Raw genomic sequence first — 11674 nt, 5'->3', positions numbered from 1 at the left:
TTCAAGTCCCTAGCCTCAAGCTTCACCTGTTCTGCAGAGTAACCTATTCTGTAACCAACTCCTCACAGTCAGTTACTTTCTAGTCAGAGTTTCTACATCACTTTGTGTGTATTTCTAGTACAGTGCTGTTGGTTAACATTGTATGATATTAAGAGGTTTGAGCATCTCTTCCACCAAAATGTGAGCTTCCTGAGTGTAGAATCATGCATTTTTCATCTTTCTAACTGTATCACCAAGGACAATGCCTAGCACATAGCAGGTGCTCAACAGACATTTGCCCAGGAGTGTTTTTTTCCAGAATTCTTCAACTGTAGCATTCAGAAATTGTGTCCTTTCATCGTTTCTCCTACCTGTGCTAGAGGCCTGCTTGGTACGAATAATGTGATAGATATTGGAGAGGAAAATTATTGTATTTCAGGGAATGTAATCTACTTTGTGACAAAAGTACCAAACAAGTGACTAAAATTAATAATGATAACTGCTTCTTGGGTAGAGGCAAATCAGGTTTGGTCAGCAAAACTTGAAGATCTGCAAAACTTTTCTTAGATCTTGGAAGCTACTAGAAACACAGAAACAGCATTTTAATATCAGCCCAAGAAGAGTCTGCTTACACCTTAACCCCCATTATCTGCTGCCCTCTTGCTCACTGAAAGCTCTGGATTACGTTCCTGTTCATATTTTGCACTCTGTCATCCAAAGCCTAGTGCAATTTTATAGCCAATATTAGTAGCCAACATTCAGAAAATAATTATTTCTGACTTAAACGTGAATGTTCTAACTGATTCCTAAATTTACTCGTTAGGCATTCAGTCTGAGTGTTCTCACACAAGGAAAAATAACTACTTTTACCTAAGGCAGACACACTATTTCTCTCCAAAAGGATTAGGTATGCAGATAATTTTCACTTCCACCAAGATATATATATATATATATATTTTAATATTTTACTAAATGATTTCTACATCCAATGTAGGGCCCAAACCTACAACTTTGAGATCAAGAGTCACACACCCCACTGACTGAGCCAGCCAGGCACCCTGAGATTAATGTATACAATCCTAGGTATAAGAGCTTTTGCTAGTGAGTACTGTGCTATTTTTTATAGAAAGAAAAAGAAATAAGGACAATATAACTAACAAGAGGACGGGGAGGAAAGGAAAGGACACCCAAACTTTCCTCCTACTCTAGTAGAGGAACAGGAACCACCAGATCCTAGACTTTTTGTGCGAATTAAGCCATCAAAAGATGAAGTACACATGTGTGGAATTGGTAGAGCTTGAGAAAAAAGGGGATGAGGGATAGACAGCATATTATCTGTGTTCTTTTTTTTTTTAAGTTTATTTATTTTGAGAGAGAATGCATGCATGGGAGGGTCAGAGAGAGAGACAGACAGACAGAGAGAGATTGAATTCCAAGCAGTCTCCACCCTGTCAGCGCAGAGCCCAACGCGCGGGGCTCGATATCCCAAAGCGTGTGAGATCATGACCTGAGCCAAAATCAAGAGTAGGACACTTAATGGGCGGAGCTACCCAGGCACCATCGCCTCCCCCCGCCCCCCACTGTGTTCTTGCTAAAAATCTACCTCTTCCAAAAATCCCACCTTGAAAATTCCAGCTCCCATGACTCTCTTCTTTTACAGTTAATATTCATTTTAGCAGACTGTTATAAACTATCCTTTTAACTTTCCCATTTTTAAAGTTATTTCTGTCTTCACACTCATTTCAATCTTACTTTGAAAAGGACTCCAATTCCTTCCCTCGAGGCTCACATTGGACCTCGTGGAGTTTTGGGCACATATTTGGTAGGAACTTAAAATGTTTTAAATATAATTTTTAATCACAGAAAATCTGCACAGTTTTAGAATGTACTCCAAAACTCTCATGAAGAAAGTGTGCTAAAGTGTCCCCACAAAATCCATGCTAATCCCAGCACCTCAGAATGTAACTATATCTGGGGATAGGGTCTTTAAAGAGGCAATTAAGGTTAAATAAGGTCATTAAGGCAAGCTCTAATCCAACTCAACTGGGGTCCTTATAAGAAGAGATTAGGACCCAGACAGACAGACAGAGACACACACACACACACACACACACACACACACACACACACAGAGAGGAAACACCATGTGAAGACACAGGGAGAAAACAGCCATCTACAAGCCAAGGAGAGAGGCCTCAAAAGAAACCAACCCCAATGACAGCTTGATCTTTAATTTCTGGTCTCCAGAACTGCGAGAAAATACATTTCTGTTATGTAAGCTGCCCAGTGTCTGGGACTTGGTTTTGGCAGCCCTCACAAACTAATACAGGAGGGTTTCTCTTTCATTAATTTGATAGAAAAACAGTGAGAGATTTTGCAATTTGTGAAACAAGATAAACAAAGTAGGAAGTCTCATTTGTTTACTTTTTTTTCCACTGTGTAAAGAAAATTCTTTACCCCTGAACCTTGCACATTTGCCTATAATGTTTATTTGAATATAAAAATACAATGTTTTAACTAGATCTACCATGGTTTTAGCTTTTGGGTTTTTATTTGTTTTAATGTTTAGTTATTTTTGAGTTATTTTGAGAGCATGAGTGGGGAGGGGCCAAGGAGGGTGGGGGCAGAAGATCCAAAGCAGGCTCCACTCTGAAAGCAACAAGCCCCATGTGGGGCTCGAACTCACAAACTGTGAGATCATGACCTCAGCTGAAGTTGGATGTTCAACCGAATGAGCCATCCAAGCGCCCCATAGCTTTCATTCTTATTTCTAAAAGTCAGGGGATTAAGGAAGTGGGGGGAAAGAGGCAGAAGGTAAATCCTTAGCCAGTAGAGTGCCTCCAGAATGACGCTGCTTTTTCCTCAGGGCTTCCTGCTGACCAGCTTCTCTCCAAGTAAAACACAAGTCTATTCAACTTTGTGGCAATTTTGTTACTGCAGATGTGACTCTATTCCAGAGGTGTCTAGTTTCCTGGGCAATGACTTCGCAGCTTTGCCAACACTTCTCCTTCTCTTGGGTTTTCCTGGAGGCCTAGACTCTACACCGCTGTTGTCGACAAAGGAGCCCCTCCTGCTGGTGCTGTGACCTTCCGCAGCCCCACAGGACCCACTTGGCACCACTTGAGGTGAGCTCACACTGACCCTCAGGAAATCAACAAGAAGATTTCTCTACCTAGGCTATGTGCAATTAATTTGACATTACATTCAAGCAAATTATTTCACTCAGTACTATATCTGGAGAGAAATTTCTTTAAAAAAATAGCAGGAAAGTAGATCAGGCAATCCATTGAGACTATAATAAATATTACAAATAAAGACTCAAATGTGCTAAAATAAATCACAGGGTTTAGCATTTTTTAAGTCATACAGTTTTCTCCATGCTCAGCTCTGTTTTCACAGAACTTCATTGAAAAGGCCCACAAAGCAGGCCCACGTCAAGGGTCATCACCTCTTTGCCCTACTACATACCCATGAACATGGGAAATAGCATTACCTACCTGACAAAATAGAAATATTTCAAGAGATCTACCTTGATGGTTTGTCCCAGTCCAGTAAGCTATGGACATGTCCAAGTAACCATAATATCTTTGTAAAAGCCAATATAACTTAAATTCTTGATTCATGATCCCTTCATGGGAGTTAACCTTAAAAATTAAGATTGATTCACTAAGAAAAATCATCCCAAAGAAAGGATGGTAGGCTCAGTTGGTTAAGTGTCTGACTCTTGATTTTGGCTCAGGTCATGATGTCATGGTTCATAAGGCCAAGACCCACGATGGGCTCTGTGCCGACAGTGCAGAGCCTGCTTGAGATTCTCTCTCTCCAGCTCCCTCTCTCTCTCTCTCTCTGCACACTCTCTCTTTCTCTCTCTCTCTCAAAACAAATAAACTTTTTTGTTTTTTTAAAGAAAGGAGCTAGATCACAAATGTTTATCTCAGCATTATTTGGCATGGTGATACAATTATCAAAAAATAGGAAAATGACAAAAGCAAGGTATTTGCACTTTAGGATGTTATAGACTGACTTCTGGAACCATACAGATCAAATATAATAGATATTGCATGAAATAAATCAAAGTCTAGGAAGAACTGATAGACTTTCCTATGCACATGCTGTGGAGAAGGAGCTACTACACTCTACCCCACAGTTAGCCAGACAACTCACTAACTTTTGTATGTGAATGAACTGCTTTGTCAGATAAAAGCAGGACCCAGAAACGACTGGAGATGGGAGGCTGCCAGGATCCCATAAAATAAGGGAAGTGGGTACCATATGGCAGCCACAAACATTTTGGCCTCTGGGAAGAACACTGGGAATGAAAGGCATTCTAATAAACAGTGAAGGAAGGCATGTGGTGACAGTTGCAGTGCCAGCTGGGCCACATATGACCCAAATGACCATTTGGACCAATCGGGAGCTGTCTCTGGACACGTGTATAAGGAAAAGAGCTGGGAAAGAACACAGTAAATAAAAACACTCAGTTTGTTAGCGTAATTCAACAGACTTTAAAGAGTGGCACACATTGGTTGATGGAAACACCATGCATCATATTAATGGTATGGATCAGAAAGGGACTTCCAGAAGCAGCAATGGTCTAAATGTTCAGTGGCCAGGAAAGAGTCCTGTTTTCATTTATTCATAGTTTTAATATCTCCTGCCTCCTTCCCTTTCTAAGGCACTGTTAGGGAAGATAATTCTCCCACAGACGTCTCATCCTCTTCCATCACTACCTTATGTCTCCTTGCCATTCACCCTGCCACATTCATCTCAGATCTTAATGTGGCCTGTGGTGAAATCCAAACAGCTGCTCCCACTCCAGTATTTAGGCCAAAGTGTGTGGTGGCAAGTTCCCTCTGTATAGTCGCTGTAGGGACATTCCTTTGGTGAAGTCCAAGGCATACCTAATGGTAATAAGGGTCACCTTACTAACTTGAACCTTCTCCCCTCCTTTAAAAGCATCTTGACAGGGGTGCCTGGGTGGCTCAGTCAGTCAAGCATCCAACTTCATCTCAGGTCATGATCTCACAGTTGGTGGGTTTGAGCCCCACATCAAGCTCTGTGCTGACAGCTCGGAGCCTAGAGCTTGCTTTGGATTCTGTGTCTCCCTCTCTCTCTGCCCCTCCCCCACTTGTGTGCTCGCTCTCGCTCTGTCTCAAAAATAAATAAAAATTTTAAAAAATTAAAAATAAATAAATAAAAGCATCTTGACACAGAAATGAGGAAGAATAATTCAATTAAGTTCGTCCTGGGCTTTATGCTAGTAGTCCGAACTCTGGGAGAGTGGTCTTAGTGCCAGGACCATCACTGTCTTAGAGCATTTGTTAATATTAATATGATATAATAAAATACAAGCATATTATTCATTCAGTTAATACTCATTGAGCCTGCCATGAATCCTGAGTAGAAACAAGCTGAGATTGAAAATTCTGGTGCTCTTGCTCAACACATCCCGTCCTCACCCCAAGGTGAGGACTCTGGGGAAGGCATTCTTCCAAGAACAGAACAGCAACATCTGCACCCTTACATGTAAACTTAGAGTCAATGTAGGTGCACAAAATTCCCTGTTTTCTCCAAAAAAGCAGGCTCCCAACCCTCCCTGGGTCTGTACTTCCCACAACCATCACCTGGAAACACCCTCCATATATGCACCTAGATTTCTATTTGCTTTTAGCTACAACTATAAAGCTCTCCTTTTGAGGAAATGCTTTCAGCAATTGTGTTACCTACTTTGAACTTGTTTCTCCTAAGTCATCGGCATTTCTCTCCCCCACTGTGAAATTGACTAAAAACAGCATGAAGCTGACAGGTTTCTGTATAGAGACCAGACATAGCATTAAAAAATGTCTGCAGTTTTTTTCCCTCGTTTAACAAAAGGCATCTTCCAGTACATCTTTTATTATTATTATTATTATCATTATCATTATTCACCCCAAGTTTTTGTTATCCAAAAAGACAATTCAGAACTAGAGACTTCATTCCACTGATTGTTCTCAAGTGGAGCTCTCCTGGGGAATGACTTATACACTAAATACAACATTAAACTGCTTTGTTGGAGAACAGAGTAAGCAAAGATGGATTCTTCTGGTTTTCTTTGTTCATTTGAGTTTATTCAATGCATAGCAAATTTTTGGTAAGAAGTGGCAGCATATTTACCCTGTTTCACTCAGAAAGAAAGAAAAATAAAGGAGGGGGGCACAAAGCTTTACAAATAACATCAATGGCAGAAGTAGACACACACCTAGGGAGCTGCGTTCATTCGACCTCATATCCGCCAAGCCACGCACAGTCCCTGGCACACAGCAGATGCTCAGTACTTGTTTGTCAAATAAAGGAGTGAGCAGATACTGTGCCCCAACCAGCTCCCTGTTGGAGAATGACTGGGTAGAGGGGCTCGGTGGAGGGCCTTACCACGTTCGTGGCCCTGGCTGGCTGAACACAAAGAGGGTGTCCTATTTAAAAGGCACTTTACCCTACTAGTCGCACCCACTGCAGAGTCAGCCTCAAGAGGACTCTGTCTGGACATGAGACATCCTCTAAAAGCTACATCCAAAGAAAGCTCCAGGTCCGCTCTAGAGTTTTAGAGGCCTGGAGTTTCCCAGACTACCTCCAGGGTCTGGGCTGGATCCTGGGCCCACCCTGAAGCTCTCACAGCTACTTGCGGAGGTTGCTACACAGATGCCCAGGCACCTTCCTATCTAACCATATGCTTTGGTTTCCAAAATGATGTCTCCAGTCAGACAGCTTTCTTGGGATTTAAATGCATTTCACATTTTTTCTTGAACATCACCGCAGATCATCTTGGAGAAACCCGAACTCAAGCCAACTTTCCCCTGAAATATGCACTACTTTTTGTTTGCACCAGTACCAGACTCACCGCTTGTGTACCCCAGGGGTACCCCATCCTCCCACAACACTGAACTCCCCATAATTCCTTGAACACTTCCATGCTCTTGTGACTGCCATTTCTGGTGGCTAGAATCTTCTTGCTCCAATATCTTGCTTGGAAAACTGCTCAGCCTTCAAGAACCTGCTCCATGTCACCTCTCTTACCTTTCCCCACTGCTCCAGAATGGAGTGAACTTTCAGAGAACTTTGTTCAGGGGTTCACCTGGCACTTGCAATTGATTTTCTAGCATGTGTCCCACCTTCTGACTGTAACTCTTACCCCCTAGGTCGTTCTCAAACTCAAGTACACATCAAAATCACCTGGGGAGCTTTGAAAATGAGATTTCCAGGCCTCCTCACACCCAGAGATACAGACTCAATAGGTCTGGGGTGAAACCAGGGATGCTGAGTTTCTCTAAAAGCTCCTAGGGAGTTCTGAGAGCAGCCACATGCGGGAGTCTCATAGTAGATAATAGCTCCCGTGATTTGTTCAGCTTGTCATCCAGCACACAGCACAGCATCAGCAGAAGACCCATCTTTGTTGGATGGGAGTGTGGGTGAGTGGATGGACAGATGTTCAGTGGACTGAGACATTCTGAACAACTGTAAGACTGAGAGGAGCCTGAAAAAGATTTCAGTTTAGGTCATATCCTCTGGGAATGGGCAGCAGAACCAAGCCCCATCCCCATCTCCAAAGAGCCTTGGCTACTCTGAGGAGCAGACTGTCTGCATTTAATTTCTGGCAGATTCTCTCTTCTCCCTCTGTGCATTTCCTCCCTACCTTCCCCCACAAGCTTTTACAGACCGGGAGCTTCTCCAGTCTTCCCCAGGTGCCAGATCAAGTGTCTCCAAGTCCTGGGGGATGTTACAGGATACAAGTCATGGACCTGAATTACCTGGCTGGACACCAGCAGCCTTGCATGTGGCTCACAAATGAGGTCCAGCTACCCAAAAGGCCTAATGAGTCAACCCTGGGCAAGGAATCCCACTGAACACAAAAACCAATGTAGGAAGGGGAGGAAAACCTTGAACTGGAGACGTGTGTGGCTGGTTTCTCACAGTTTACAAGAGAAAGGAGCCTCCTGTGGTCTTATCTCTGTCAGAGGCAGCCGGTGCTGGCTCCCCTGCCTGGCTCCCCTGCCATCTGGCAGCATTCAGAGCCCCTCGGGTGCTCTCTTTAAGAGCCATTTGAATCCATAATTCAAACTCAAGAGCATTTTCAATGTAAAAAATAGTAATGCTTGATTTAATTTTATTGCCTTGGGCTTTACCAGGAAAAGGGAAGTGGGGAGGGGAGGAGAGGCTGCACTTCTTCCCCCCAACCAGTGACATCTGCTGCTGGTGGGGAAACGCCCAGGGCATCGCCTTTCTGTGCAATTACTCCTGGGCATGAAAATAAAAACAACCCACTTTTTCTCCCCAATCTGCCAGCGTCTTTGCATGTCTGGAAATAAGCTCTCTGCTATTGGGCAACTTGCCAGACTGCCCTGGAACAAATATCAGCTGTCACAGGCATAGTATAAGGAGAAGGGAAGACTCCAGGGCCAAGCAGAAGCCTTCAGGACAGCTCAAATATGGCCACCAAACGGACCCTGCAGATGAGCCTGAGAGAGCATCAGGGCAGATTAGAGTCCAGCAGATGGCTCTCTGGGGTCTGCCTGTGTTTCTGTTGGCTTTCACAGGCGCTATTTCTATACACGAATATCACTTCTTTGGAAAATGATAAGGTTAGAGCAAAAACACACATATCTAAACTGGTATCACTGAAATCCTTAATAGAGTGGTAGAAATATCAGCACCCTCCAAAGGTTGCTAGCTGGTATATTTCCCATACTCAAGTTGAGCCAAGTGCAGGATACAGGTCTCTTGTACGTGGAGAGCCAGATGGCTTCCCCCTCTCCATTGCCACCTGCACACCCTAGAGTGGTCTGGCCAGGGCCATGTGTCTCACTGGAGCCCTGGTTTGTGAAGACCAGGGTCCCCTAGGACGGTTGGCAACATGAGTTAGTTTGTACTTCGCTGAGGACACCACATTTCAAGGTGAAAGAATTAATCATGGTGTAGAATGTGGCAGTGAGCAAGTCCTCCAGCGGTCTGTATACATATATGTATATACAAATGGCCATGCAATCTGCCTGACAGACTCCTCACCCACTCTAGGATTTCAGCTACACCCACCCAGGGGGCTATTTGGTACCACGTAACCCTGAAATCCTGGTTACAGCTGGTTGTACCAAGAAGGCATGCCTGATTAAAGAGCAGCCTGGCTCACGGATCCTGCCAAACAGGCACAATTGTGACCTAATTGAGCTGATCAGATCTCATTGCTTAGACCGTTTGAGAACCTGGCATTAAAAAAAAAAAAAAAAAAAAAAAAAAAAAGAATTAGCAGTTCATAAGGGGAAATAAAAACATTCTGATTTCTGAATAGGCAAAGTTCATATCTAATCACCAGAGTGCCAAAGAAAGTATTATGGAAATAATTGATATTTGTTTTATTTTGAAAGCATTAAAATGATAATTACAGGGGAAAAAATCAGAACTTTTTCTGGACTTATTTATATTTATCATAAAACTTCACATGACATTTACTTTGAAATTCAGGATAGTTAAGAGTGGGGAGAGAAGCCTACACATTTTCCAGTCTAAATATCTTAATGTGAATCTGAAAAACATACATAGAGAAGGAGCAGGAAGAAGCACAGAAACAATAGAAGCCAGAATAGGAGAAAAGAGAATATGAAACAGCCAGAAGTCAGGAACAACAGGTACAAAGTGGGAGACTGGCTGAGTCCCAGGAGTGACCAGGCAGCAGAGAGGGAACACAGGAACCCATTTCTGAGGGGACATCTACTGAAATTCCTGTCATGCCCCAGAGCTATTGCTGTGGCCTCAGTGTGGCCCTAAGTCTCCCTTATTTCCTCATGTGGCTTTGCTGCAAATCTCTGTCTCCTGAGCTTATCTTTGCTTCCTGAAACCTACAAGAGCCTCACTTTGGCATCATATTAGCAAATAAAAGGAAAAAATTCAGGGGCGCCTGGATAGCTCAGTCAGTTAAGTGTCCAACTCTTGATTTCCGCTCAGGTCATATCTCACGGTTTGTGAGTTCCAGGCCCTCATCAGGCTCTGTGCTGATAGGGCGGAGCCTGTTTGGGATTCTCTCTCTCTCCTCTCTCACTCTGCCCCTACCCTGCTTGCCCTCTCTCAAAATAAATAAACTTAAAAAAAAAAAAAAAAAAGAAAGAAAAAATATTCAGATAGTATTACCAAAGCCAAAGGTAGAGAACTTTAAAAGGACTAGACAGGAGGATATCATGATTCATGTATTTCAATTACAAGGTTTAATTCAAGAAGAGCTTCAAGTTGAAAGACAAACTTTGCAGAACATGGAATGCATTCAGATAACAGAGGCCAGGATGAATACATGTGAAACCATGTCGTACATGGTTTAAACAAATCCTTAAGCAATCATGAGGCTGGGGATGTACAACGTGCGGACGAGAAAATTCAGGAGGCTTGTGATAGACCGTGTCCTGTGTCAGAAGGACAGTCAGCTGGAGGAAGGACTGGAATTGTTTCATGCACCAAAGGGAACAAATAAGAAGTGGAGAAGAAAAGGCCTTAGTTCAATATTTAGGAAAAGCTTTTCAAAAATATGAACTTGGTCAGAAGATGGGGTGTTCTACTTTATAAGGTTGTGAGTTGTTTATCACTGAAAGTATTCCAGGAGAAACATGAAGTACTTGGGCAGTGATGTTTTAAGGAAGATATTTGAGAACCATCTCGATTCTGAGAATGTTTGAGAGACAGACCCCTTCCATCCATCACCTTTCCTAGGTGGAGAGCACAGATTCTGGAGCCTGATTACCTGGGGTTTATATCCTGGGTGGCCCCTAAGCAAGTTACTTAGCCTTTCTATGCAAATTTCCCACTCTAGAAATTGAGGAAACAGGAGTACCTATAGCCAAAGATGTTGTAAAAATTAAATGAGACCATCCAAATAAAGAATTTAGAACAATGCCTGGCACCTAAGAAGCAGTAGATACATATGTTGGTGGTTGTTGTTAAAAACTTGTTCTCCAGGATTCACTTCCAAGTGATCATGGTCAAACTAATTCTAACAGTGAATGGAATATATGCATATCATTGAAGGAAACCAATATTAGAACTGTTCAGTTTATGTGTCATTAAATTAGTAAACGAATGTGAACAATGGCTCTAGGTTTTGGGACAGTTCTTTCTCCTCCTTTAGAAAGTCATGGATGACTAAAAAGAACAAAGGAAAGCAGCCCAAGATTAATTGTAATTGTATTCCACCATTGGGTCAGTAAATATTTGAGGGGTGCCTACCATGTGCTCAGCACTGTACTAGGCACAACAAACACAACCAAATTAGTAACATGCTCAAGAAGCTTACTTCCATTAAGGAAATTAATAAATAACCAAGATCATAACGGATGGGTGCAGAGAATATGCAGAATAGTGTGATGGACATTAGGGGACAAAGTGAGGGTGGAATGTCTTGGTCTGACCTGAATCCTCAGGAATAGACAGGGACCTTATTCTACTGGGGGAAGATGCAGACAGCTAAAGCAAACCCCTGTTACCACAAAAAGGAGAAGTGAGATAGGCAAGGATCTCTGTTCAATGTCCCAGCTTTTCTGCTAAAAATAAAAACAGACTGGCCATTTTTATAGGCAAGACAAGCCTTCGCAGTGATTTAGTCATGTAGCCTCAATTTAATTACCTATTCCATTCCTCTGAAGCCTCCTCAAAAATTAAATTTCTCACTTTTCTGATGGTCGATTTT

Source organism: Panthera pardus, unplaced genomic scaffold, assembly GCF_024362965.1.
Source record: "Panthera pardus isolate Hobbes unplaced genomic scaffold, ASM2436296v1 HiC_scaffold_16, whole genome shotgun sequence".
NCBI classification, from domain to species: Eukaryota; Metazoa; Chordata; class Mammalia; order Carnivora; family Felidae; genus Panthera; species Panthera pardus.
The sequence above is the reverse complement of the archived record's forward strand: the minus strand, read 5'-3'. Positions refer to the sequence as shown.